Source organism: Passer domesticus, chromosome 4 (assembly GCF_036417665.1).
Source record: "Passer domesticus isolate bPasDom1 chromosome 4, bPasDom1.hap1, whole genome shotgun sequence".
NCBI classification, from domain to species: domain Eukaryota; kingdom Metazoa; phylum Chordata; class Aves; order Passeriformes; family Passeridae; genus Passer; species Passer domesticus.
The window spans coordinates 45,905,437-45,929,455 of record NC_087477.1 but is presented as its reverse complement, the minus strand read 5'-3'; the positions used below and the strand labels follow the sequence as shown (position 1 = coordinate 45,929,455).

Below are 24,019 nucleotides of genomic sequence, written 5' to 3'. Positions count from 1 at the left end.
CTAATTTTTTTCCCATTTCCTCATCTGATGTTTTTGTGTACAGCTGTTGTGAAAACCATGCCTCTTTGCAGCAGCTATTACTGGGGAGGAGAGTGTTTGTCTTGCATTGGCTTTCTTAGCAGAACCTGAAAGCTTGTCTAGGGTGCTGGGACAGTCATCTGCAGTTCACAGCTTTTTCCACGACATGAATCCACACTGGACTATCAGGACGTGCTAATCGCAGCTACTCTGGTCAGCCAGTTGAGAGTTCGTAACAAGCAACTGAGAGAGCAGCAGCTTCTTGAACCACCTCTGACTGCTGGACCCTTTGAAGCCATTTTTCAGCAGTCAGCTCAGCTGTTCAGTTTTACATTGGCCCTACAATATACCAAAAACTTTGCATGGCCAGACACAAATTTTAGTGGAGTGCAGGAAGCACATGTCTGGTCACAGCACAAATTTCTGATCCCCAACAACCACATGTTATTTTGCGAGGCTTAAATTCAACCTAAATCTGCCTAAACTTCATTTTCTATTACCATTATGCGATCACTTACTAACTTACTTAATTTTTTGTCTAACATTTTAATTCAACTATAGGTTTGCTTTTGATTAATGTAATTAACTAGAAAAGATTACCAAAAAAAAGTACAGGCTTCCTATTTATCTCTCTCACTTGGGCCAGTTAAATAAAAGTTGTCACACAACAGCAACAGTGTCATTCTGATCAGTAAGGCTCAGCCTCAGTTGGTGTCTTGTGAGACCAACGCCCTGGACTCATTCAGAAAATCCAGAGATAAAGCACTTGGCTGTGGTGAACAAACTTGTGTTTGGGTTCAACTCCTTCAATAGGCAGAGGAATGAATGGTAAAGCAGCTCTCAAAATGATGCTATTACTCTTTTCTACAGTAATTATTTCTGTGCATTAAAAAAACCCTAAGGAACTATTGCAAAGTAGATCTTCCCTTTGTTTCTTTTCATTAGGTTTGCTTTGGAATAAAAACTTGTTTTCTTGTGTCTCATTTTGGACAGGCTCTGAACTAGAAACATTTCCTTATCATGCAAGCAATTCACTCTATGTCTGTACATTCGTCTGCAGTGCAAAAAGGTTATGACTTCTAGCTCAAAGAAAGCCACTGAAACAACATTTCAGTTGTAGTGAATGAAGATTGTTTCATTAAAATTAAATCTTTGGCACAGGTGAATGAGGCAAAATATAATTGACAGAGGACGTTCAGAAATGCATTATAGTTTATCTACGCACAACTAAACCAAAGATTCTTTTTGCAATTTTAACACAAGTTGAACCCAAACACAAGAAAAGTTTTATCCTTTTCTTTTAACCAAACGTAGAGGAAGGATATAATATTGGTTTTCATAATGAAATCAATGCAAATCTGGTTAGAGGGGAAATTAATAAAATTAAGCAGTAATGGGAGAGGTGAAGTAATGGACATTTCCCTTTAGCTTTATATGAACATTTATTTCAAAACCAGATTAGTTACATTGACACATGTATCCACTGACAGATAAATTCTGGACATAATACATAAATTGCATTATCAGGTTGGACATCGCCTTCCTAAACCTAATCACAAGAAGTTAGACTACTTATTTTCTTATGTTGCTGGGTCTATAACTGCACTGGGATCATCTTTTTCCAGTGAACCACTATTGAAGCTTACATATTTTATAGCAACAAGGACAGCCAGATAATCTCCCCTGTGTGTGTTCGCATGTATCTATTGATGGGAGAAACTATTCCATACCTGCTGTAATTTTTCAGAAATGTACTGCATTGTTGCTAGCATCTGTTTTTTATGCAAGTAAATATTGAAATTTTCTATGCTACTCTCTCCAGTTTGTTTGTCAGTGTATTCTTACTCTGAATGGCCTCTTCTAATGAATCTTGTAAATGTTCTTGGCAGCTAACTGGAAAATGTTAATCAAGGGTTTCACTTAACAAGGAGCTGCAAATTATCCAACTTGTTAAGTTTTCCGATAGCCATCTTTCGAATTTAATTATTGACACTATTTTTCACCCACCACTCAAGGACAATGATTTGACTATTTTATAAATTGCATTATCAAGGATTTTGCATCACTTTAATAAATAATAATTCTGCTAAATTCTTACAGAACATCACTCTTGTGAGCTATTAACAAGATCTAAATGGTTATCATTTCAATACATCTGATAAGTATCATAAGTCTTAATACAGAAAAATTATGTGAAGAGCGAAAACCCCCATGGGCCTTGCTGCAGCCATGGTTATGTTGGTAATATATACAGAAACAAAAAGTGTCTTACTACACTTCTAGCTGTTTAAGCAAGTACTGCCTGTATGACAGGTAATAATTATTTTGTAAAATCATCACAGCAGGAAAGTACAGATCTCCCACAGGCTAGAGGCAGATGCCGGAATTCTGGGGCAAGATGGGAGTTAAGGCACTCCCATATCTTCACTGAATTTCTTCAACTAGCTTACCCCTTTGGTATGCTGTTTTCAGTATTATTTTGATGTCATTTGGTGTTACTGTAGTTAGTGAGCTGTCTAGCTTGGATATTGCTAAATCATCTGGGGCGTGGTTCAAGCACAGTGTCGCCAACGTTGTGACACCTGATTCCAGTTCCCTGATTAGTCTGAAAAATGACTAAGCATTAATCTTTTGTTGATTGTTGAGTGTGTACGCTCTGATTATTCAGAGCTTCTCTTCCTAAAAAAGAGACATAATATCCTTGGAAATTCCCGTGACACCAAAGAAGTTAACCAGAAACTGAAAAACCTGAAGGCTCTACTTCTGACATAGGACAGGTCAGTAATTTATGGAAAATGTGGGGTTTAGTGAAGCAGAATTTACATTTTATTGGAGGCAAACTACTATTGAGCAGTCTCTCTTATAATTTTTTTCATTTGTATCTCAATGTAGCTGCAATGAACTTAATTTAGTTTTCTTTCTTCTTATTGTCTAGGAATATAATTATCCCTCAGAGAAAAGCTTTCAACCAAACCACATAAAAGCACTTCTGCTGCAACACTGGTGTCTATGAACCATTGTTTGAGCATGTTAATGTGCTGCTGTAGCAACAGATAAGGATAGAACTGTGTGGTCAGAGAGGCCAGCGTTGTTTATAAAGGCTCTTTGGGGACTAAGAAACAATCTATTCACTAATATAAATCATGAGCTGTTAAAGTGAAAAATAAAATCTCCTTTGCAGGAATGAAGAAATCACCAGACATCAATGGAATTACATTTGGGGAACTTATGTATTATTCAGTAGACAATAGAAAATGTAGTAATTGATTTTGGAAAGGATAAGATTTGTCCAGATAAAACTTTCAAAGCCAGCTAGAGTCTTTTTCACCCCATTAGTTTCCCCAGCAGCTAAGTCATGGCCAGAAAAAACCCACTAAATTGAAGATAAGTAAAAAAATAAACAGACCCTGACTAGGGATTGAGACATTCATAACAGTGCTGGTGCAGTGTTTTAAATGTTTTTCTACCAAAAACCAAACTTCCTTTCTATTTTTAAGTATTCTGTTTAATCACAATTACCACAGACATTTCAGACAAAGCCAATTTGACTTGACTTTCTTGGATGTTCAGAAGATACTTTTCCCCACAGAGAGTATCTGTAGATTATTTGTTTTTCTTTAGAAAGGGAAGATTTCCAAAAGAAATCTCAGTGTTTCTTTAATTAAAAAAATCTTCTATAATAAAAATAAAATCTTCTCTCTAAAAGGGAGTAGTTTTCTGCAGGGTTTAATTGGACAATATTAGATATTAACACTCACTTTTCTAGGCAAGTCTATTAAATTTAGTATTTTTCTGTCATATTAAAGAGAATACAAGACTGAAATCCACTGTTAAATAAAGTATAGAAAAGTAAATAAAAACCCCCAAAATATAGTAAAGAAAAATCTAAGAGAAATTGACATCTACCTCTCTTTTTACATATAAGTATTGTAGACTATTGTACTTGAGCTATGGCAAAGTGATTTCTTAATCCATTACTAGATACTAGAAAAGCAGTTATTTTCTCCTATGATTTCTCTTTTTATTACCAAATATTTGTTTTTCATTCCAAATATATTTAGTGGACAAGAAACTATGCAGGCATAGAGATAACTACACGTAACTGAAACATGCGTTTCTGTCAACAGGGAAATAGAGACACTGAAGTAAGGATGTACAAAGATGTAAAGGATTTACAAAGATGTAAAATAGCCTAAATCACAGAATCATCAAGATTCAAATAGACTTTCAAGATCACCTAAGTCAGCCTTCAGCCTAGGACCACCATAATCAACCCTAAACCATATCCCCAAGTACCACATCCAGATGCTTCTTGAATGCTTTCAGAGACAGTGACTCCTTTACCTCCCTGGGCAATTTATTCCAGTGCCTAACCATGCTTTCAGCGACAAAAAAATTCCAAATATCTATTTTCAACTTCCGCTGGTGCAACTTAATGTCATTTCCTCTCATCCTTTCACAGGAGACTTGGCAGAAGAGACTGAAGCCCACCTCTATACAGCCTCCTTTCAGGAAAGAAGCAACATAGAGGCTGTAGAGAAGTAGAATTGCAGAGAGCAACAAGGTTTCCCGAGCCCCCTTTCCTCCAGATTAGGCAACCAAAGTTCCCTCAGTCACTCCTCACAGGACAAGTTTTTCTAGACCCTTCACTACCTTTCTTGTCCTTGTCTGGACATGCTCCAGCACCTCAATGACTGTCCTGTAGTCAAGGGTCCAGAACAGAACATAGGATTCAAGGTGGGATCTCACCAGTGCCGAGTACAGGGACAGTCTGGTCCTGCTGGCCACACTAATTCTGCATGTAGGCCACATAGACACTGGCCTGCTTGGTCACCTGAGCACACTGCTGGCTCTTATCCAGCTGGTTGCACACCAGCACCCTGAGTCCCCATTCCTTGCCCTTGCCAAAGCTGATGTGGATTCTACCTTTGCTGCCATCTTCCAGCCCTCAAGTGTCCTTCCAGATTTCTGCCAGTATTCTGGCTTCTCAGAATGAAGTTTTGAAAATGAAGAATTGAGATTTTTTTTTTCCTTGTATTTTGTGACAAAAAGATACAGATATTTATGACATTTAATTTTTCTCTAACTTTGTGAGAGTGGCTTTTGTGAAGTTTCTGTGAGATTTATCTTGAAACTTTGGCTTGAAGGCCAATTCTCTTACCCCGTTTGAAACTACATAACCAATGCATAGATAAAGGTTTTGTGAATGAAATGGATAGTCTTAAAGGGAGGATTAGATATGAACAGAGTGTTATGCATTTGACTAAGGACTATTTAACATTTGTTGGTCCAACTACTTCTTGTGTTACAGAACAGGTCAGTTTCCCAATGCGTCATTGCCTTTTTGACCTTTCTCATGTACTGTAAAACAGTTTTGACACAAGAAACTGTTTAATTCTAGATGATTTTATGCAATATATTCATAATAATCAGTACATAAATTTTTATAACTTTTCACTGTTCTCATTACATGCCTTTTCTATTTTATGCAGGGGCGGACAGAAAATATTGATCATGAAACTGGAAAGTCAAACGACAAGGTTCTAGAAAAATCTGAGGGAAAGTTTTTTGGGTTTTTTTTTGCTGCTAACATTTTAAAAACTGTTGTTTCCTGCTTGGTGTGTGTTACTGTATGTTCTCTGTACTTGAATCAAGATATAATGGCGATTTCACCAGTAACAATAAGTATCCCATTGGAATTGGGACTGTGTTATGTAACTAGCTCCATCTTACAAAGGAAGGGAATATACCCAACTTATAATTCCAGAAACACTTGGATAAATTTAGTTATTTAAATAATGTAGAAATATTGCAATCTGCCATATAAATAATTTTCAAAAGAATTGCACTTGTGAACAATCAATGAGTTTGTCCATGAAATGCAGAAATAGCTGCAGAGCATTGCATACTGTGAAGTAAGTAGTGCTGTCTTTTGAACACCATATATAATAAAAAAAGATTTAGCCTCAGGCTGGTACTGCACAATCATTATAGCTCTTACATTATACACATACTTTAATTATGCTAATATGGTTATTCTGTCCATTGAACCCATATATTAAATTCAGATTATTAAAGTCATTAGCACCATAAAAAACCCCAGATAAAACTATGGGTTGACTATGAAGAAGCATAAAACATAATGTTTACTTTCCCAAATGTTGACCTGCTAAGTGTTTTTGATGTATAAAAACAGTCTAAGTATTATATATGCTTTTAAAAATTTCAAGTTCTTAAAGATTTGTGAAAGAAGACGAAATCATTTTCCCGTTAATTTTCAAACCTTAACTTTGGATGTGAATGTGCTAAATTACAGCCTCTTGCAGGTCTCTTCCTTCTTACTCTCTCAGTTGTCACTTTATCTCTCATTATGCTTCAAATGTACTAGTTTTGCCATAGAGGCAAATCTTTTCAGCAGGGAAGAAAAATGAACAGAGAAACAAGACCACACTGAACATGAATACATAGCAGAAATCAATCAATCCCAACCCACTGTCTTGGAAACACTACTTTTTGTTTCTGTTTTCACCAGCTTTTCTTAACTTCTTCAGAAGTACACTAATTACAGTAGTGGATTTTTTTTTTTATATTGGGCATGGAAAGTTGTGATTTTATGTTAGATTTTTGAACTGCAGGGCAATATGGAGTTACAAGAAAATTATACCTTTTGTTTCATAGCATTTAGAGGACAGAACTGGTAAGAAAGTCAAAGACAAAAGAAAAGAGAGAAAACAAGCCAACAGTAATTGCTCCTGACAACCATAGGGAGGCTGCTGTTAATAGATGTGATTTTTCAGCCCATCTCTAATTGTCATTCAGACTGAATGAATGATCACTTTTTTCTCTTTCAAACTAAATAAATATATATCCTCAATAATTGGCATTCATTATAAATGTTACATTGCCATACAACATTTATGTTTTATGGCTTTATTTTAGAGATTGTCTAAGAAACAGAAGACTGTGTCAATGGACAATCATCTAGACAAGTAATACAAATTTGAAGCATTTTGTCACTCCCATTGAGAGAGAGTTCTCATGCCTCTGCCTCCTGTTTATAGTGTTACCAGATATCAGTAGTGTTCCAGCCTATCCTCTCAAGCATGATTGTTCTTTTTAAGGCAGCATCTTATGGCATTTTTCAAATTTTTGTTATTATGGCTCTTGACGTGTCTAGTGAACTGTTCTGCGAATCCTCACTATTTTCTTGCATTGAAGTCAGCCTTTGGCATATCACTGATATAAAGATATTCAAAGGAACAGTATGCGAGTAAGGACAAGGTTAAGGATACTAATAAATGCTCATGATTAATCTGCTTTTCTACTCTGTTTCTCTCAAAATCATTTTTCTTAGCAAAGCGATGAATGAAGCCAGTGAAATGGCATTCCCTGAGATCTCTGTCTGCCTCCTTAAACCAACACCCTCTCTGGCCTTTTATTGTCTATTTCACTGACCTTAAAATAGCCTTGGAATATCAGATGGCCCTTGCAAAGATGAGCCATATGGACCTTATTCTCCCTGGCTGCTTTGGTGGTGGAGCTACAACACTGACTGCACTTCTCCAGCAGTCACCCCTCAAGAAGCAGAGACCAGCCTCTCTGCAGTGAGGGTGCAAGTCTCCAGTTCATCAAGTTTTGGTAGTGACCCTTGAAAACTCTTACAGGAGATAAAAGACTGAGATTGTATAAATATTTATACCATTGTCTTAAAAAACCCTCTCAGCAACAGATATATAATACTTTTAAGACAAAATATTTTCAACAAAACCATAGAGGTTACACCTACCCTGAAATTTGTAATATGAGATGCATATCCTGTATCCTTATGTAAATTGACCTCTTGGTCTTAACAACATTTACAGGAGAAGTATGACAGTTTCCAGCTTGAACCTATCAGATCCTCAGTTGATTTAAATTATGAAGCTCCATCCAGATCAAGACAGGGCTGTCATATAAATTTGCAGCTAGTGAAGATCTGGAAGGGCAAAACAACTCAGCAGAATGCAAGTACCAAAGACAACAAAAGATCTGGATCACACTGGGATGTGACAACATCAGTCAAGGTTATTTGCAAGTTCACCAATTTCAAAAAACTTTGTAGTATGCAGAAAAACAAGAATAAAGAGCCTGGCTACCCTCATGCCTTGTAAGTTGTGTATGTGTAGGCTGGTCCAGGTATGCAAGCCAGCTCTCTCAGCATTTCCCTGTGAAAGTGACAAAAGAATTCACTTTAGTCTCTCTTCTTTCAGTCAATAGGCATTATAGTACTGCTGTCTCCTCTGCTTTTCTGCTCTGGAATGCTGATTTGGTAGAGTTCATGTTAGAGGACAGAACTGGTAAGTTACACAGCACAACAAAAAGTTACATTTATTCTGATACTGTCTCCTTTTGTCCCCCATCATTTACAGTCTTTCAGAGATTTTCATAGATAATACTGTGCTCATTCAACTTAGGCATTTTTCTCAAGAGAATACTTTTTATCATCTATGTAATTAGAATTTAAACAAACTAAGGTCAAAAAATCTGACAAAGACCACAGAGAGAAAAATAGAAACAATTCTATGCAGTTTCAAGCAAACCAAAATAAAATATTTTGTATCAGTTATGAGGTTTGTTTTATCTGTTAAGTTTTTAGAACTGAAGTAAAAATTCAATGAAGAAAAACCTCAAATTAAGAAAATTAAGACATTTTGAGTCTGCTAGATGTTTTTTGGCTTCATCAAAATTGTTCAGCTATACATTGTAAATGATAAAATGTTCCAGTGAACCTGAATCTTTCAAATTATTTCATGGCAATTTTTTTTCCAACAGAAGGCAAGAGAAAGATTATGCCCTAGTCTAAAATCAACTTCTATTTATTCTTAGCTTTCTAGACACTCAAGATACAGACCATATCATTCTTTCCACATACACCAGATGTGAAAAACTGCATGTGGAAAATGAACCAAAAAAACTTCTCAGGTTTTCTATGTAGTTGTGTAATTTCACTCTTCAAACATGTTTTTGTGAGGCTCATTTGAGCAGTGTAGTGTTAGAAGTAAAGCAGTGATGGATCAGAAGGTACAGAAAAAGGAAGGAGGCCAAGCTTGGGTGAGAGCCGGCAGTCACATGTTCAGACAGAGCTCCATAAAATTTTAATGCTTCATATCGTGTGCAAGACACTAATTTGCACACATATTTTTATATGATCATTTATATAGAATATTTTAAAATGTTCAAGTTGGAAAAGACCTCTAAGATCATTGAGTCCAACCATTAACCTAACACTGCCAAATGCACCACTAAACCACAGCTCTAAGTACCACATGCACTTATCTTTTAAATACCACTACAGATGTGAGCCTAACCCACTCCTCAAGGCTATTTTTAAACTGTCCTTACTGATATTTATAGCTGATTCTTCCACTTACTTGTGCAAAGTGACACTGTGTTTCAATGAAATACTCCTCTGTACTAAGTGGTAGGAACAAATGATTTCTCAGACACTTGATCACTGTGTGCATGCAGGTATTTGAATGTGTTCAAATTTACATTAAACTTTTCATTTATCACTGCTGAATAGGAAAAGTGGTTAGCAGCTTAGGTATGGTAAAGACAGCCGTTTAGAAGGTTATTGAAATGAAATATAGCATACTAAAATATTTGAACCCTTTCAGTTATTTACCTATGTGCAAGGCTCCTTTAGGATCAATAATGTTTGAGAAAGCTGCCTTCTGTTCCAGATACTGTTTGAATATAAGTGGATGCTCACCTCAATTTTGTTTATAACCAGCAGATGACAACTGCAGAAGAGATAAATATTTTACAATCTAGACTTTTGGTTGTTTGGGGATGGGAGGCCAGGGGTGGGGATGTTTGCATATGTGAAACCTGTGTTTACCTTCCTACTGCAAACAAGGTGCAAGTAAGCTGCTTTGATAAATGCACATCTTCATTACAAACATCAAATGACCCTTCTGTCTATGTCAGTGACAATAAGCAGGCTTTTGCAACAAGCCTGTGAGAATGAAAGCAACTTAAAGATGCCCTTGTAAAGAAAAAGATAAACTTTTAATGGGGGAGGGCCATAAAAGTTCCATTTTAGTGTGTAATCAACAACTTCAAATTCATTACTGACTTTTCTCAAGATTAGAAAGGTGGAACAATATCGTAAATTTAAGACTGAAAACAGCTTTCACAGAAGCATTGCAGTTTATTCTATTGATAGCAATCCCAATTCATCTTCTCTGAATTTTAATGCAGCTCAGGTTCTGGAAAGAGGATGTGTAGCAGTAATATAATTTTATTAATCAGCCTGTGTTTGGGTTGATAAGCTTATAATTTGCCTGTGAGCAATCAGAGCTACATGTAGGGCCATTCAATTTTTCAACTAAATCAGGCTACGTGACGAAAGCAGTTGTTTCAAAAGGCAAACTGACAGGGAGAGGATGAGAACAAATGAAACTTCCATCATGGTTTTTCAGTTTCGTAGAACCCCCCCACCCCCTTCCTCAGGCTACAGAAGGTCAGCAGGAACCCACAGCCTTACTTCTTGCTTGTTTATGACTCTCTCTCTGCTCTAACCCCCTAGCTGCCACTGCTGCTCAATCAGATTGCAACCCCTCAGAAAGCTGAAAGCAATCCAAACAAGTACTTTCCTTTTCTATTACATAATCTTCTCAGAAATAAAAAGCTTACTTATATTTTACTGGCCTGAACCCCATGGACCAAACCCCCACCATGGATCCCAGATCATGCATAGATCAAGTTCTAATTTCTAGTGTCAAATCAAAGGCAATTCCGTTCTTTTATATCCTTTAAAGTTCTGATATTTCCTGACTTTTACTCCCCATGCAGCTCAGCTCTCGGCATAAATGAAAATTCCACTTTAAAGAGCATAGAATTGGCAGACTGGCATGTAGATGAAGTTACAGATCTCAAGGACACTTTCAAGTTGCAAGAGGTGAATGAACACCCAGTAGATTATGAGTCAGAAAATGTCAGAATAATCATATGAGGATACTCCTATGGCTTACTTGACCTTTTTTTCTTTTTTTTTAGGAAGAAACCTTCAACTTTCCTTGCAGTTGTTTTCTTCCCCTTATTCAGAAATTAAAAACATGTTCTTAAAGCCAAGAAAGCAATAGTAATCTGCTCATGCTGTTAATATTTTATACCTTGATAGTGGAACGAGTGCCAAAAAAAGATTGAATTTTCAAATGACAATATATGTACTTCAAGATATTTATAATTAACTCTTGTGGAGCTCTTTAAAAGTAGAGACCAAAGTAAAATAAAAGTTTTATCTAGGGAGGGATAGACAGGGAATAACTATTCTTCTCTGAAATACTTTTTTCTCTGACTGATTAATGCACAATAGCAAAACAAACAGATATCTTCAGAAAATTTTGTCTCAGGGATACTGAGCTGAAGCATATTGACTCAAACTATTTCTGAGATAAATATGTTGTTCTTCTCTTTTTGGCAAAAAGGTGGACTAACAACAGCCTTTAGTTCTGGTGAGGCTGTTGTGAGCTGATTGCTCAGGTTCCTTGCTTCCCTGCTAGCCCCACAGCCAGTCTGAAAATGCCTGCAGAGTGCAGATATTCATTTGTCATCAGCTACCTCAAAATCAGGCAAATTCACTCCACATGCATCCTTCAGCAGGGGCTTCTTTGAGTGTTTCTTCTGCAATCCTAGAGCTGGCTGACTAGCAAAGTCTCCTCCTGCCTGGTCCTTCACCTGTAAGCTTAAGTGAGGTTCTACTAGTTTAGAAAGCATTGATCAGTTTAGTTTTCATCCTACGGGAGAAAATATTCTCCTATGGGAAACTCCAGAATATGACTGCAATTTGACTACTGAGGGAGAAAATGAGGCATCTTTAAAGACTGAAATTATCCTATAGGGCGAATAAAAAAGATTCAGTAAAAAGACCATTTTACTATCAAAAAATTATTCCAGATATGTGAATTTGAGTACTTCCTGTATATTAGTGAGGAATATTATAAACACTTGCTCTCACTTCCTAGGATAAACTTCATGAATGTTATATAATATCTGTGATTAACATATGTATGAAAATACTATGTAAACAGAAAAAAAAATATGTTTTGCCATGGCCTATAGAAATAAGCAGCCCTTTTGCCTAAAAAAAACCCCAAATTATTTACTCACAGAAAATCCTGCAATCCTTATCCAAGTGCCGAGTAACTCCATGAAGATGTTGCCTAAAGGCCCCTGTGAAAGCCACCTCAGCCACAAGGGGATCAGGACACAGATGCCTTCTACCCAGGCTCCAGTCCACAGCCCCAAGGTCCACTTCCTTCAGCATGACTGAATTGCCCAAATTCCCTGGCCATATTTTGCCACAGCTTTTGAGTACATCCTCTGTCATCACAAAAGTTGACATGGAATGGCAAAGGTTCATGTCCTTGGGATTAGATTACTGCACCCATGGGCTGCAGTCAACATCCCATTCCTGCCGACTTCCCAGCAGTTTCCCTAGATACCTAACACAAAGTGCATGTAGAACATGACTATATACACTTCAGGAAAGCCTTCTTATCACTCAGATGTCCAATCTTGACAGAGAAATAGCTTCTGCCTTCAAGGAGGCTGTGTAGAACAGGTAGATCCTCTTTAGGATTCCTGGCAGGGAGCCATGATATGAGACAATGAAGCATGTCACTTCCCATGTCCGCTCCCAGTAAGATGCTGGCCTGACATTGCTAATAAGGAATAGTTACCAAACATCCTGATCTACCCAAGAACCCACCAGGATGACAGTCAGCAATAGCCCTTTTCCAATACAGATCTTCCTTACTGACAGCCCTCTATGTGGTACCTACCAGCTTTGTCCTCTTTGGGTGTCTTCATTAATCCCATGGTGTGCCTGATCTAACAGAGAAGCAGAAAAAATGCCACTGAATCACTAATTTTACAACAGAACTTTGTTTTCTTCTGTTTAAAATCAGTAACAAAATGTGTATTAATATTTGTGAAAAAAGAATTATGTCTTAAAATATTACCCTGGGGTTCATGAGAAGCAAAATAAAAATAGGAGCCACAATTACAGTATTTTTCCAGCCTATTAACATCCAACTCCAACCCTTTTTTTTTGTTTTTGCAATTCTACATTATCTTTTCTAGATATACTCTTCAGTCTTCCCTTTACAAGACAGATGTCACAATTTTAAATGAAAATATTAGAATTTTAGAGTGAAAAATATTTTTTAACAATAACATCAAAATTGCTTCCTGTTCTACTTTCTTGTGAGCTGTAGACTGTATTTATCATTAACAAACATTTTGCGGAAAGACTGGATTAATCTCTTGATTTTTATTTTTTTTTTTCTTTCTTGGTCTTCTTAAATGTCAATTAATTATCATTCATCAACTCTTATTAGGAATAACTAATTCAATTTGTATTAATTATTCTTCTCAAATATGTATTTTCAAAAATCTGTAATTACAAGTGAAAACTTTGAAATATTAAGATAAAGACTTACAAATAATAGGCTTTACATATGACTTTTCCTGAAGTGTTTGTCTTTTTTGTTCTTTAATATGTGACTGTAAATTTTAACAGTAGAAGATAATAACCTTTCAGAGAACAGACAGACCTCACCACCGCACTGGATCAAACATTAAACTTGTGTGGTTAAAAATATAGGAACTGATGTTTTCTCATTGATATTCACTTTGCTTATTTTTTCTGTGTCTCGCTAGAGGGCTTTAAAATAAAAACTTAAACAAATAGTCTGCCTGCGGTGGAAAAAAGGGGAAAAACAAATGGACAAATCAGGCAAAGAAGGATGCTCTTTCCTCTCCCTTGGCCAGAAAGCAGGCTGTTTTCTCTCACCAGCAGGTCAGGAGAAAGACTGTTGTATAACACAGGAAGTCATCAAACAGCCAGGGGTACCCAGCACTGACTCCAAGTCCACTGCCTGCGTCTGCACCATCAGAAGTGGAAGGAAGACGTGTCATCACACAGCCAGTGGTGGTCAGGGCCAGACAGGGGTAGATGCACACAAGACGTGTAAATAAATGGTGCTTTCTGCAAAGGCACACGTGACAAATTAAAGCTGAGGATTTACTGCTGGGCTTCTTCTCTTTGAAAGGATCAATAAAAAAAGGAATCTTGATTACATTCTATCAACATGAAGGAAGTGAAGTAACAAAATGTAAGAAGGCTTTCACAAGGAAGTGCATGGAGCTTTTTAACTATATTGCTTATATTTAGCCTTAGATAATTTCCTTAAATACATACAATTAAATGCTGCTCTTCCCCACCTGTCTACTCATTTGCTTTTTGGATGCAATGCAAATAAGAGGAATTTTGAAACAGTTTCACAGGAACAAAGCAAGAGGCTTTATATTTTATAATCACAATGGTCCCCCAGCTCCAAAATGACAGCATGGGAGAAAGAATAAAAGTGTCTACCAAGCGTGTAAGAACCATGTTCTTAGCTAGCAACTTAGTGATTATCAGGAGGACTGAGATTAAACAGCAAGGAGAAAGCATGGTACATGGTACTGTAAAGGGAATTCAAAGGGAAGGAATGACAAGATCAGAGGAAGGAGTCATAAATTCTTTTGACATCTTCAAAGCAAGCAGAGTTGAGAGGAAGAGATGTATGTAAAAAGTTTTTATTTTACTGCACTGTATTAATTTTCACAGCCTTTTCCAGTTATGCCCTACTTATTTTCTGTCTGTAAATGCATTACCAGCCTGAAAATCCTAGTTACTGTGGGAATTGCAGAAATCTCGATTACTACAGAAACTTGTTAAAATTACTTTTCTACACACACATCTATGATACCGAGACACTTTAGTCCCCAGGCTGAGCAAAAGCCTGAGGTTGGAAATAGTGCAGATCACAGTGTTTGCAGGACTTAGACCATTTGCATGCACATCTATTATTGTGTTTATAATGAACATCAATTCACTTTCATATATTTTTCTTTCTCCAATATAGTAAGTGTGATATTCAAGATATGAGGTCAGTCAGCAAAAAAGAAGATAGGTGCTTTTTTTTCCCACTCTCTTGAAGGAGGAAGGAGGGTTTGGGAAAAATAATGACCATGCTTCCATTCCCTGCTTCTGGCTTCTGTTCAGATTGTTACTTACATTCTAAACAAGAGATGCCAAATGGAGGTTTTCCTGGCAAGTACAAGAAGAGAGATGTATTCTACATTATTTAAATGCTGTTGAATAAAGAATGCATGATCTATGCTGAAGTAGATAGAATGATACAGGTCAGACTCCCTCATGTGGCTGTCCATGACTGTACAGAAAATCTTTCTTCCCTAATGACTCAGACCTGTCTGTGCTGCTGTCCAGTTTTCTGGCAGAAATACCCCAGGGGACAGAACTGAGAGAAGAGATATTTAACTCTACGTTTTCATATCAAATGTCTGTATATTTGTCTGTAAGTGCAGGAATGAAACCCAACAGCTTCCTGATGGTAAAATAGATAAAGAAGAATTAAAGGGAGAAAACCAGAGATTAGTCATGCATTTGTTTCCAAAATTAGTTATAGATACATCTATATAGAGTGTATAGAAATATATAGGTGTGTGTACATATATGCCTATATTAAATATGTACAATCATCTGGGCAGTTGTTTAGAACAAGATTCAATAAATGTTAGGATTTTAGAAGAGGACTCCAGTATAAATTTCCCAGAGGAAATTTGAATACTAGTAATAAATCTAGTGGAATAGGCTGCATTACTCTTATGTTTCTTAAACAATGTACAAGAAAAATACATGAGCATTCATGATTAAAACATCTTGTGCAGTGAGTACAGAATAAGAAAGTAAATGTAATTCTTCATATTTTGTTTACCTACAGATGGTGGCTAATTTTGTTCAAATGTCAGTGGTGCTTCAAACTGTGTTTGGCAGTGGGTAAATATTTGACTCAGCCTGACACTAACAGCCTGAGTCCTAAGGACTAGGAGAGCATGCTCACCCCTGTTTGATGAGATATAGAGTGCTCTGATTTTGGTCTTTGCTCCAATGGCAGAAATGCACAAGTTGGCATGCATTCATGTGTAAGTCATGCCACCCGACAAACACAATTGCAGAGCAAGAGGTGTGCATTGTTTTTACTCTAAAGTTCAAAATCTTTTATATCTGAAGACTTAATAGCTTTTTTTTTTTTTTTGCACTGACTATGTACCATGATAAGACTACAATTACTTCCATCTCTTTTGTATTGAGAAAAACAAAAGTACTTTTATTGCCATTCCTGACTTCAGTGCTGAATCAATTACACTGTACAGAATCATGGAGTCATTTATGTTGGAAAAGACCTCTAAAATCATGAAGTCAGTTGATAAATGCCACTGCCAAGTCCACCACTAAGCCATGGCTCTAAGTGACTTATTTACACATTATAAAAATCTCCAGGGATAGTGACTCCACAGCTTTCCTGGGCAGCCTGTTCCAATGCTTCTTTTTTTTGGTGAAGAAAATTTCCAAATATCCAATTTAAATCTTCCCTGGCCCAACTTGAGGCCATGTCCCCTTATGCTATCATTTGCTACTTGGGAGAAGAAACTGCTCCTGCCCTGGGTACAGCCTCCTTTCAGGCAGTTGGAGAGAGCCAAGCCATAAGGTCTCCTTTGAGATTCCTTTCCTCCAGACTGAACAATCCCGGCTCTCAGCTGCTCCTTATAAAACCTGTGCTCCAGAGCCTTCACCAGCCCTGTTGCCCTTCTCTGAACATGCCTCAGCACCCCAATGTCCTTCTTTGAATGAGAGGCCCCAAACCGTATTTCTTATCTGTGCAATTCAAAGCCAAACTAAAAAAAAAAGTGGTAGAGTTACAGCATATCGGTTTTGCTTTCTTGTAGATAATATCATCTATATGACTGAGTCCAAACTGAGGACAAGAAACAAATCATTTTGTCAGACTTTATGTGCAATGATTATTTAATTTGCCTTAATTTTTTTTTCTAGTTAATATGTCCATAAATAGGAACTAAATTTACTTTTCTGTTCTTGCAATCAGTGGTTTTAGACTTGTTTTTCTACTGGAGGCAAAAAGGACTGTGTGTTAAGAAACACAGCTACCTCTGGCTTATTTTAAGAGGTTAAGATGGTTAATTTTATCAATTAATGTGTACCAATCAATTAAGCTGTGTTACTGCTTTTTTCACATTACACAAGTATAACAAATATTTGAACTTCCAAGGCTTTGGCAGTACTGGTCAAACAAATTAAGTACACCATAAACTTCCAAAAATTAAATGTTGACTTCTTTATCAGTAACAGAATGTGCAACATTTAAGAACCAAAGAAAGTATTAAAAAGGGCAATGTACTCTGGATAGTAAAGAGCCTTCAAATTATAAAATTATAATTAGTGTATATATATATAAACTTTGCACTGACTTTACAAACATGACATAATGGATCAAATGATAGCAGAATGCGATGATGGATGAATGGGTTAAATATGACAAGGCTACCATATGTCTTTAATTCATTTTGTTAACAGCTTGTCATGATGTTACTTAGCAAATGGCAATTTTAAAAAAATATGGTACATAATTGCCAAAATATTTCTTTTATTGGATTTTCTAGTGAGCATTTAGAATTGCAGTCTTAGCATCACTTTATGAAGAGGAAGAAATAGGTTTGAAAAGAAGAGTATACTGCACAGCTAAATGAGACACTTCGATAAAAACAGAGAAATAAGTTTTGATAGTAACTATACAAGTGAAATGTGCACATGACATCCCCTCCCTATCTTTCTTTTAATAGCTGCAGCAGCATGGCTTTTTCAGGTACACTAAGCATATGGGTTTCTCTCTCCCAGATGTTTACAAGAATACAAGCCCATTTTCTTTTATGTTTAGAATAGGAACACACTGAAAACAGTTTGAAAATCATGTTTAACTCACTCTTCTAATAATATAAAAGATATGTGATTTGTCAGACTTCATGAATGGTAACTTACTCTGTATGGAAGAGCAAGACAATCCATTTTCAGATGCTTCTAATTTCTCTTCAGTCTCCAAATTTCTTCTGAGAGACAAAGCAGGGACTGCTAAAAATTGCTACAGAATGATCTGGAAAGAGATCAGACATTATGCTAAGGACTTCTTACCACCTCTTACAACTGCTGAACTGCAGAAGCCATAGGAAATCCTGATGGAAAAGCAGCAAAAGAAATATAAAATATTTCACTGTTTTGAACAAACATCACCAGTAGTCAGGCCAGATAATCAGATTGGTCATTTCCAAGAATGTTACAGGACAGTTTTTCAGATGTCCTTTCTCTCATCCCTTTCCTGCAAAGTGCATTTTCCCTGGCCATGTCAAAGCTAGGGACTGTCAGTGAGAAGCACTGCTGGGCAGCTGCCCAGTGCTGAGAGCCAGACCTATGGCTCGGGCTTGGGAACCTGGCAATTATCTCAAAGTGAATTTTATGTACAATTAGGAACGTTAAATCATGGAACACTTTTCACATAAGCCTTTTCCTTGGAATACTGGGATACCTCTCAGATCAACAGAAAGCAGATGACTACAGCACCCCTTTTAGGATCAGAAGGGTGTCTACATGTTGCTCACAACAAACACTTTCAGTGGCCTTTGTGAAGGTTTGGTCACAATTTTTCTAACATTCAGAGGATACCCACATGAAGAACCAACACATAGTTTCACTTGTACAAAACTATATTTCAGGAGAAATACATGTGTGATCAAATATGCAGGTGAGGGGAAGGAATAATTTTTTGAGAGGAAAATCTTTAGTTGTAATTCACTTGAAAACTTTTACATAATTTAAAAAATGCCACATCAAAATAAACACACTGTGATTAGTTTATGCCCCAAGTTATAGTACAGCAGGGAATATATTTTCCCCTACTGTAACTTGTGCTTTGGAGGAAAACTGCTTCTTTTACTTTCTTGATCTTCCTGTTCCTCTCTCTATCTCCCCATGTACAAATCCTGTAAGTGTTGGTGTCTTAATGCAAGGGTTTAGTCTGCACAAAAATCCCTTTTTTGGCTCCCTCCGGTTACATTTCTCAGCATGTTCCATGCAGGATGCAGAGCACACTGGAGACTGAGGGCCAATTACATCTGCTCCCTCTCCTCTCACTTCTCAGGTGGTTTGTCAGCACATGCTTGTCCCATTTCCCCTAAATGGGAATTTAGGGGAAATTTCCTCCACTCTCTATATAGCTACACCCTTTGTGTACATTTCCTGTAACACACAACATTGCGCACCTTTTCATACTTCTATCTGATAATTGTATCTAATGAAAAGGTGAGGAGGGTTGCAAATTACAGGAAATTTATTGAAAGCTCATGACTATTCAAAATAATCCCCTCCAAAAAGCACAACACCCCACTCCCAGCGTCTTGACACTGAGAACAAAACCAATTTCTCAACATAATATCTGCTGCTCTTTCTGTGCTCTGTCCATCTATAATTTATCAGCAGCATGAGACCCTCAAGCCATATAAATCTCTCATAAATTCTCCAGCAAGAGGAGAATCTGAGATATAGATTTGATTCTGGTGAGACTTGTCACCATTCATTTTTCCTTTTATGAATACTTTGGGAAAGCATTGTGGACTTTACTCTTTTTTTGTTGTTTTTCTATTTTGGTCTGACTAGAAATAAATGAGCTCCAGGTAACGGTCTCACTGGGCATAATGCCCAAAATTCTAGGTATAGATCAGTAAAAATATTCTTGCTTTTTAGGACTTCAAAACAGTTTCATCGTCAAGAAAATCTAGAGAATCTCTTGGGTTTGAGGAGTACAATGCCAAAACAAGCTGCAGAAAAGTTTTGTCAAGTGCAGATTTATACCTGAAAATGCCTGAATTTCCTCATATAAAGTATACAGCTCCACTAGATACAGATTAGCTCAATTTCAGATACTCGATGATAACAAGGAAAAGCATAAATACATAAACTATACAGAGAGAGGGAGAGAGAACCCAAATGAGTCTTTTACAGAAATAGCATCATAACTGCCTCAATTATCATATAAAGACAGAAAGCAGAACTCAAGAAATAGAAGCTGTCATGAAACATTTATCTCTGAATAACTAAAGAATCTAGAAGAGAAAAGTGAAATTAGAAGGAAAAAGTGAAACTGAATGCATTACAATAATTGATTTATGCAAAATGTTGATTAATGTTTTTTAAGACTTTATGGTAAGAATGTTCCACGAGAATTCAGAGCTGTCACTCCGTGCAAATAAGCCAGTAAAGGATAACAGACTTGAAGAGAACAGCCTTCATCAATTAAAAGGTAAAATTATTAATTTTAAACTTTGTGGCTAGTTTTGATGAATAATAAATAACTCAATACATCCTGCAGTGGCTGTGGATTATTACATCCACCTTATTTACTTTTCAATAGTTTCACCAGTAACAACATATTTATTTAGTCATTAGTGAGAGCAGACATTTTGAATGAGAAGTATTTTTCTGCATGTGTTTCTTCATTGCTTTCTTCACTGCTTCTGGAGATTTGTTTGTAGCTAGGTGCCCAGATGCAGATAAAATTTGGCATTATTTTATATTTTTTGACATCACAGTAGTTAATTATTGCAACATAACAAATAAATTCTCATGAAAAGTCACAGAAAAAGCTCTCTTCTCCTCTTATAAATACATTTAATTTGTTCTAATGTAATCGTATTTACTAATGTGAATTGACCTCTGATAAATATGCCACATTCTTTTTAAACATTTGTGCAGAAATTTACATCAAGGTCCCACGAAATGCACTCATATTCCTACTATATCTACAATATTACCTGAATTATGGAAACATGGTACAGTTTGGAGTGTTTTCCTAACATCCTCCTCACGTAACACACATCAATTAAGACACCACTTTTTTCTATGGCAAACATAACACATTGCATTTTTTCCTTTCAGTCATTCTTCAGAATGTCAGTGTGTTTTTATTTAGAAAGGTATTTCCCCAATGTAACAGCACAAAATATTGAGTGTGTATCAGCCACTAGAGCATGTAATTTGTGGGGCCTATAAGATTCCTTATTATCCCAAACAGCAAAGACTAGAGAGAGGGTTTATTCACTAAGGTCAACAGAAATCTTAATTTATTCTATGTGAGAATTACAGACATCAGTATTTTCATAAAATCACGGAATGGTTTGCATTGGAAGGGACCACAAGGATTATCTCCTTCCAACTCCCCCGCTATGGGCAGGGACAGCTTCCACTAGACCAGATTGCTCAAGCCCCATCCAACTTGGCCTCGAACACTTCCAGGGATGGGGCATCCATCACTTCTCAGGGCAACGCATTCCAGTGCCTCACCACCCTCACAGGAAAGGTTTTATTCCTAATATCTAATTTAAACTAAGCCTCCTTCATCTTAAGGCTGTCCCCCTCTTATCCTATCAGTCCATGCCCTGGTGAAAAGTCCCTCTCCAGCTCTTTCAGCCTCCTTTAGGTAATAGAAGGCTGCTGTAAGGTCTCCTAGAGCCTTCTCTTCTCCAGACTGAACAACTCCAAGTCTCAACCTTCAACTCAGGTGCTGCAGCCCTTGGATAATCCTTATGATTTTGATATAATGAAGTTTCAATCAGTTCTAATATTGTTCAGTTTCTTCACAGTAGTGAGTTAAATTCGAATGAATGATATCAGCCTCTTAAAGAGATCACTGCTTTTGAGCAACAAGATTAATATGTTCCAAGACTTCAGATCCATTTGATTTAAATATTTTTATTTACATTGTGTGCCTAGCTAACATGAAATAGGAAAACACTTCCTCTAATGATAAACAATGTATTTAAAGTATACAGAATGAGTGACATTAGTCAACTAAATTGACAATGAAGAACCATCAGAAGAAACTTTATAAAACTTTAACACTGGTTCTGGCCTGAAAAACCCTTTAAAACCAGAACTACTCTTGATTAGGAAGATTTGTACATAGATGAGGCTGAAGAGAATTGTCCTTTAGTCTAAAATAAAAAATACTTGCATAATTTGGACAATTCTGTTAATTTTTTTCTCAGTTGTAAAATGAGAACAACAGTATTTGAATATTGTAGAGAGTTCTCACTGAGCTTGAAGTACTTGAATACAATGCTGTGTGTGTTGTAAGCAAGCCTGTCTGCACCTCAAAGACCAGCTCCATATGAGACATAACTTGAGCACGGTCTAATGATCCTGTTCATGGGCAGGATGGAGCAAGAATTTACTCTGAGCTAGGTCATCTGGATTTTTGGTTCATTTGATAAAATTTTATCAGTAATATATATTTCCTAACTGTGAATCTCTTGACAGATTGTAAAACTACTTTGAAGTAAGGGGAAAGACAAAAGTTATTTGACTCTTAACTAAGCTTTATAATATCCCCATGAGATATTTATTACTGAGGAATTGAAAGTGTGCTGCTCATCTTCATGTTAACTGGTACTGTAGATGCTCTGAACCTTGAAAGTAAGATCATGTCTTTTGATGCCTGAAGTTGCTATGATGATTTTGGCCATAGCGTCTCTCTGAGACACACACAGAGTTACTAGCAGAAACAAAAACCCACACACACCAAAAAAAAACTCCACATACTCCAGGTTCACCCTTACCTTTGTGTTTTAATATGAAAATTTACCTTTTCTTTATTCACCAGCTTTGCATTTAAGCATTCTTTTAACATATCCACTGAAAATACATGCTGAGCTGTAGAGTGAGAACATTACATCTCAAGAGCTCTGGAATGTTAGAAACTGAGTTGTCCTAGCACTTCTTAATGGCTTTAGAACGTTGCTCTGCACTTTCCTGTCCCTGCTGGAAACTGCCAGATTCTGTTCCTGGGAGCAAGGTGGAAGCCAAAGCAGTGTCTGCCAGCTGGTTCACAAAGATGCTGCAGTGTCAGCACATTACAGAGCCAAAAGGCCAGATGGTGAGAGACCTGACCATAACTGGAGTAGATTCCTATTCTCATTGCTGCAACCACCCACAGCTGTAGCTGGGGCAAGCCAGCTCATTTCTGTCCATCTTTCCAAGTGCAACTGATCAATCCTTTACTACTACTCGGAAGTAAAAAGGAATGAAGAACTAATAAACTTTATGAAGTAAAATCTGTGTTTTGCCTTAGCACTGCGGGATCCAGCATGTATTGATCCCACTCAAACAATATTTCAGTTTGTTGTTTACAACACTATTCTTTTTTATATTCTCTATTTCCTTTCCAAAGCAGCTGTTTGCAGCCCACTTCTAATGAGCTTGGTATCCACCTGTTTCTCATTGAAGCTGATAATAAAACTTTGCTCTGGATGAGAGGGTAGGGAAAGAGGCAATTACAGCCTTTTCCTATGTGAAATTCAGTTTTATCCCCCATACAGTGTTCTGCATACTCACCATAACAACAGATACAAATTGCATCTACAGCCAGCTCCACCAACAGGACTGCATGAGCTGTGATAATAGCAAAAAATGGAGACAACTAACAGTATAAACATGGAAAAACTGTCTTTTCCTCACTATGCCTTTCTCCTCTGCTGAAAATGATCTGCAAGAAATGTTTTCACTTTAAAACACCTTACATTTTTTCTTCTGACACACTTAAGCCTCTGGAACTGCATAAGTGTTATTATGATAGCCTATTCTCTGAGAAGTCCACAGCAGCCTTGAGGATTGCATCAACCCACTGCTACAAGATCAGAAGGCAGCTCCCTTGCACTGAGCTCAGACAACTTCCTTCACAGGCAACATGTCTCATACTGCCTTTTGTAAATTTGTTCAACTCCCCCTTAAAAACAAATAACCTTTTTGACTTTTACGTCACTTCTTTGGAGCTGCAACCTCACCCTCTGATGCTAAGAAACCTTCTGCAGTTTTCAGCTCTCACATAATTATGCTTATTTACTTTGATGCAGTCTTTGTTCCTGAGCTTACATAGCTGTTTGCCTTCATGATGTTTATGCATTTGCAGCAGTTACAGAAGCAATGACACCTCCCTTATACTTCTGCAAACTCAGTTTTCTATTGCTTTAAATTTCACCCTGTAGG

The 24,019-nt window shown here is 36.9% G+C and overlaps 1 long non-coding RNA gene across 1 annotated transcript; it reads right to left on the bottom strand.

Moving 5' to 3' along the window:
• Positions 1–12,845: 12,845 nt before the first annotated feature.
• On the bottom strand, positions 12,846–22,889 carry LOC135299991 (uncharacterized). Its single transcript, XR_010361847.1, has 3 exons — positions 22,620–22,889; positions 17,969–18,080; positions 12,846–12,894 (listed from the first exon to the last, which is right to left on the bottom strand). It is a non-coding gene; the product is annotated as an uncharacterized LOC135299991 (long non-coding RNA).
• Positions 22,890–24,019: the final 1,130 nt, after the last annotated feature.